The 6,000-nt window shown below is 29.5% G+C and overlaps 1 protein-coding gene across 3 annotated transcripts in view; it reads right to left on the bottom strand.

Moving 5' to 3' along the window:
• Positions 1-6,000, bottom strand: part of LOC126850221 (DE-cadherin) — a 131,441-nt gene that overhangs the window by 104,038 nt on the left and 21,403 nt on the right. The window contains exon 1 of one of the 3 annotated variants that reach the window (XM_050592963.1): positions 2,357-3,073. The exons of the other annotated variants lie outside the window; for them this stretch is intronic. The gene's annotated coding sequence lies outside the window, so the exon portion shown is untranslated. Of the gene's footprint in view, positions 1-2,356; positions 3,074-6,000 lie in introns of those variants that run through there. 3 annotated transcript variants of the gene reach the window in all.

The following is a 6,000-nucleotide window of genomic DNA, read 5'->3' as shown; positions in this document are numbered from 1 at the left end:
CTGAGAAAGGCCAAAATTTTCTGTTTCGTAAAAGTTGTCCTCGAGTTCGATTAATTGCACTAATTATTATCCATTACAAAATGACGTGATGTAGAATGATTAATGGCGTGTACCAGAGGTAGCTTAACAGATCCAATCTCATAAAGTAATGTATATGTCTTACGAGGGTAAGTAGTATATTACACAACTAATTGCGTTTATCATATATATATATGCTAATATGTGGGAAACTTTGCGCAAAAGTATATATTATTAAAAGTTCACCATCTGCTGAACTTTAAACTTCTTACTAGGAAATTTGAGAAATACAATGAATGCGGCAGCTCGAATAATTATACAAGGCAGGTTCCAAAAGGTAAAGGTACGAGCAAATTATGTAGCTATTACGTGCAACATTATTCATCATGCCGGGACTTAAATCTGTTGCAAGATTATGTACAGAAATGAATTAATGGTAAGCTTCACTTAGTAAGCTTCATTTTAATATTTATATATTTGCAAAATAAAAAAAAAATTATTTTCTTTTTTTTAAATATACAGTCTCACATTTTTGGAACTTTTCTCGTACAAGATAATAAAAAAGATATTAATAATAAAATATAATTTTCATGCGCGGATACGAGGAGGGGATAAATATTCTATAAAGCATGATACGCTAAGATTCAAAATTGCCTTGAATTGCTAATTGAGCATTCCTGATGCACAGACGAGCTTCGAGTTCTACTGACTGACAGCTTTAGCCGTCTCGTGCGCGCTTAAGCGGATTACGCGATATATCTATACAAGCGTTTCAATAAGACCGGTGATCTCACGATTAGAACTACTATTCGTATGCAGCTTTCGATGATGTCATCATCTGAGCGCACTAAGCTGTTCTGCAGAAAAGATAAATCCGTGGATCCAACGCGAATTATTGCAGATCTGACCTGTTTATCTATTTATTTTTATCTCTGCTTGTATTTACTGACAATGAGCTACGCGCAACAATAATTAAGCACGTTTAAAATGTAAAATAAAAATTTCGAATGATTCGGGAATAATCGATATTCAAAGAAAATTAAATAAAATTTTGAATTTTATATTGAATATAAAGGTATCATTAAACGTAACAACACCTTGTTCTACAAATTCAACTGTGCGTATATGGGTAACAATAAAGGTCCGCCCATTTTGCGAACCAATAACAATGCAATCGGAAATCTCTTGCATCCGGGACGGCTGGATTTCATTTGAAACGACTAAAGCACAAAAAGCAGCAGATCTAAAGGCACACATTGTGCTCTCTAACTCGACCCTCTAATCGCCCTCCTTTTAGTACACGCGGCTTTGATTAAAGAAATGACGGGTTACGCGATCTGTCATAAAATGTTCAAGAGACAGAAGGATACGAGATTATAATGAATCAAGGATTTCACAATATAAGTTTTCCGGCATGTATATTTTAGCGATATATATATATATATACTAAATAATATACTTTCATATATATAAAATTTCTGTAAATTATCTTAACAGAATGTTTTAATTAAAAATTTAATTATTAAAATATTTAAGTTCTCTCTTTAATATTAAAAAATTTCAATATATAAAATTTATCAAATTTTTACAACGAGAGCAAATCGATTATTAATTCTGTACGAAATACGTCATATAGTTGTCAAAATATTGAAATATTTTAACGTATAAAATGAAAATTTTTATAAAATTAGATTTACATAAAATCATGTCACAAGCTCATATTCTACTCGAACATGTATTGCCTTATTGCGTGGCAATCGCGAAAAATAGAATTTTCATATAAATTTTATTTTTTAAAAATTGTTTTTATTTTAATAATAATTTAACACCGGCACAATGCGTAATGACGAAATAGCAGAAAAAAAAATTATGTATTACAATAATCTATAAAATATAAATACATTTAATTTAAAGGGCAGTGTCCGAGATAATTATAATTTCAAAAATTATAGTGCATATTTGATTTTTTGTAATACTTTAAATAAGTATTAAAAAAATACTATCCGAAAAGATCTTTCTTTAAATATAACTTTTCATAAAATACGATAAAACTTTAATATTGGTATATCAATAATAAATATTTATACAGATATCCTTTACATAAACATAATATTGAAATATTTTATACAAATCTACGTATATATAAAATTATTATAAATTATGTATTATAAATATTTTTTTTTAAATATATTTTTTTCTCTTTCAAAATAAAATCTAGAATATTCTACATCCATTATAGTATTAAATAATAATGTAAAATGAATCGTAGTGATAAAACATTTGTTTTCACAAAAGTAACGAGCAATAAATTATAATTTAAATAAATAATTATACACACCTTACGGTTGCTCCGCCGTCGTTTAATATCATCCAAGATCTCCTCTTCCCCTCTTCTCATCCCTTGTTATTTCTTCATGGCACTCACACTTTTCACTCGCAAAAACACAGTTAATTAGAATCACGCGCGTACTAATCAGAATATGATCGCCCGGTATTTTGCACGACACTCTCGCTATTGATCACATAACGCGCATTCTTTTTATTATATTATGATAAAAAAACGACGTGAAAATACGATTCGCTCAACAAATTCATGCGCCATTTGCAGCAATATTATTGTTTTTAATACGTTCTCGTTTTAAAATTATTGACAATTGTCTTATTGTCTTGTATTATAATAAAGATGTAAAAAAATATACGATTTAAAATCAGAGAAAAATATTCGTCGATATCAATATATTCGATAATATGATTTCTCGATTCTAATTATCATAGATTTCAGTTGAATAAATCTTGAAATTTACAAATCCCGTGAAATCTATTGTGATGGATAGTTTATTGCTTCCGTGTACCTCTTGTCAATCGCGGAAATTAATCTTACAAAGTAATAATCTCTAATTATGGGAAATGATCGCGTTTGTCATTTTGTAATATTCGTCGAGATTCTATTACGAGAGTTAATACGACGCGACGCACGAAGCGATGCGTACACTGCGAACCACGCGATGCGAATGACAACAAGGCTGTGGGACGTGGAATGTAAACAATACATACGTCGCGCGTCACAACACAAACGCCGTATATACCGTGTGTATGCCGATTAATTTGTTACCGGAATATTTAACACGATACAGAATAAAATGAGTGCAAAATATGTACATTGTTTTTTGAATTCCAAATTAATTAATTAATTATTAACAAACGACTGATGTGCCCCACGTTATTTTTCATCGTTTTAAACACTCAATGGTGTGATTTGTATATTATTCCGTGCTTTCAATACAAGAGAGACGAGCACTGTGCTTAAATGACAAATTTAAAGCGCTTAAAATATGTTTGACTTTAATATAATTATAAAATTAAATTTAGCAATATTGCTCGTCTTTATAATTAATTCTCAGAATAATTAATTTTAATTTTGTAATATAATTTTAAAATCTAAGGAATAGGATATTACTCTGTTTCATGGCATATTAAATATTTCGTAAAGAGCGATAACGAATTGATCGTCGCACGATTTACGGCGCTTGTTTTTACGATGTATTGTTTATATTCTCGGTCATCTTGCACTTTTGCACAACGAGATTCGATTAATAAATAGATAGTTGTACGAAACGCTCCGTGTTTTCGTAGCGTTATCTTTATCGTAATTTGATGATGACAAATACTATAAGCTATCAAACGTGATATTCTTTTCAAGTTAGAGATAGTCCACGTGATTAATTTCCGATTGCCTCGTAAATGATAGCCTTTATCAAAAAAAAAAAAATTTCCGTGACACATTTTAAATAGGAATCACACAAAATGACATTGGATAAAAATTATAAATTTTTATTTCATCACGATCTTTACGAAGCATGATTGTTTCTCCGACTATAATTACATTTAAGTGTACATATCTCGCATCGCCGAATATTTATACAATATTATTGTAATCAAAATTCATATTTCGCTAGATTTATTCGACCGAAATTTATATATTATGCGAGCAATCGTTCGAACAAGCTATATTTTTGAATATATAAGTCCATGAATATTTTAACTCGTATATTTAATTACACTTACATTTTTCAATACAAGTTAAAAAACGTCCTAAAACTAAAACATATATTTTTCGTTAACAAAATGGAGATAACATTGTTCAGTCACAAACAATAAATTTATTCGCGTATTTTTCAAGTGACAAGCGAATCATACTTTTGCCTTGTTTTTTCGTCACAATATGATAAAATATCTGTCACATGTGATTAACATCGAGAGGGCTATGCAAAATACTGCGTGATCATATTCTGATTACTGCGCGCGCGATTCTAATTAACTGTATTTTCGCAAATGGAAAGTTGTGAGTGCTAGAAGAAAAAATTGAATAAGAGAAGAGGAGGAGATCCTGAATGATACCAGGTGATGGCGGAGCAGCAACTGCGAAGTAAGCGTTTATTTAAATTTATTAACTTTAATTATTTTTCAATTTAATTGTTCCTTTCACGATAGTAATCCATGTTATATTATTGTGTACAATATAATAAATATAAAATAGCCTTGATTTTTACAATATAAATTTTTTAAAATTTATTTATAAAAATAAAAATTAATAAATTTAAAAATAAATTTATAAAAATTTTTAATAATATTGTTATATACATAGTGTATAAAATATTTCATTTTTCTTGTATTTATAATTTATAAATATTTAGATAATTTATATAAGAATTCAGAGATTTACATTTATCATATTTTGTAAAAATTTATATCTAAAGAAATTTTTTTTTGGAAATTATATAATTTTTAAAAAATGCTTATTTAAAGGACAAGGAAAATAGAAAATTCAAATATATGTAATTATTATTTTTTGAAGTTATATTTATCTCGCGTACTGTGTTCTTTATAATTGGAATAAATATTTATGTTGTACAGAATCAATCTTGTACTACACTTTTGCTACAATACCCGCCGTTGTTCGCATCGTATCGGTGAATGTTAAATTATTATTTATTTTAATCTCAAATGGATATATGAAAATATAAAATACATATATATATATATATATATATATATATATATATATATATATATATGCACACACATATATGTATATATATGTAATATACATGCAGAGAAAATTTTAATTGATAGAAAAAAAAAATATATTAAAAATTAATCGTAAGCAATGTAGAAAAAAAATATTTGAAGCAAAACATTACATGTATGGCCCATGTCCTTATTAATTTTTCAAGCCAAGTTGCCGACAAAGGCGTTAATTTTTCACATAAACCCGCATGCACGAGTATATTATATTTACAATGCCGATGTATAGTGCATATAAAATACGCGCGAGCATGCAAACAGCGGCGCATCTGTATCGAATATTAAGATTTCCATCGACGATAAATCACTTGTAACGCGCGCGCGTGACAAAAGTTTCCTGTGGCGTATCCTCAGCAGAATTTATGAATGTAAAAATACTGTCGTGCTTGCGGAACTCGAGCGTTTACATCTACGAGATCACCCGGCCATGTATGTGAAAAACGAGCCGTATTTCATCTTGGCGAGTTTCCGCGCTTGCCATCTAATCGCCTCCCGGTCAGAAAGCCACAAATCGTTTGCAATTAAAATAAAAAGGAAAAAAAGAATCCGGGGGAAAAAAAAGGGGAAAAAAACGTCAAGTTTCTTAGACAAATAAATATGTACAATATAATAATCGCGATAAAATGGCGCGAGCGCTATCGCCTGTGAGAGTAAGCGTCTATGAAGATCGTATCCCAAGCGAGTCGGCTTGCTTGCACAACCGGCTCTTTTCTTCGTTTCTTCAACCTCTCTCCTGAGTCTACTTTATACAAGGTGTATATGTATACCGTCTCATGATACTTATGCTTAAATCTTACAAAGTAATACGTGATAATAAAGTCTATTTATGATGTGTATCCCTATTTCAAATTATACAATTCATAAATCACATGTTACCATCTCAAATTTGTTTTGAAT

Source organism: Cataglyphis hispanica, chromosome 6, assembly GCF_021464435.1.
Source record: "Cataglyphis hispanica isolate Lineage 1 chromosome 6, ULB_Chis1_1.0, whole genome shotgun sequence".
In the NCBI taxonomy this organism is placed as follows: domain Eukaryota; kingdom Metazoa; phylum Arthropoda; class Insecta; order Hymenoptera; family Formicidae; genus Cataglyphis; species Cataglyphis hispanica.
The sequence above is the reverse complement of the archived record's forward strand: the minus strand, read 5'-3'. Positions and strand labels throughout refer to the sequence as shown.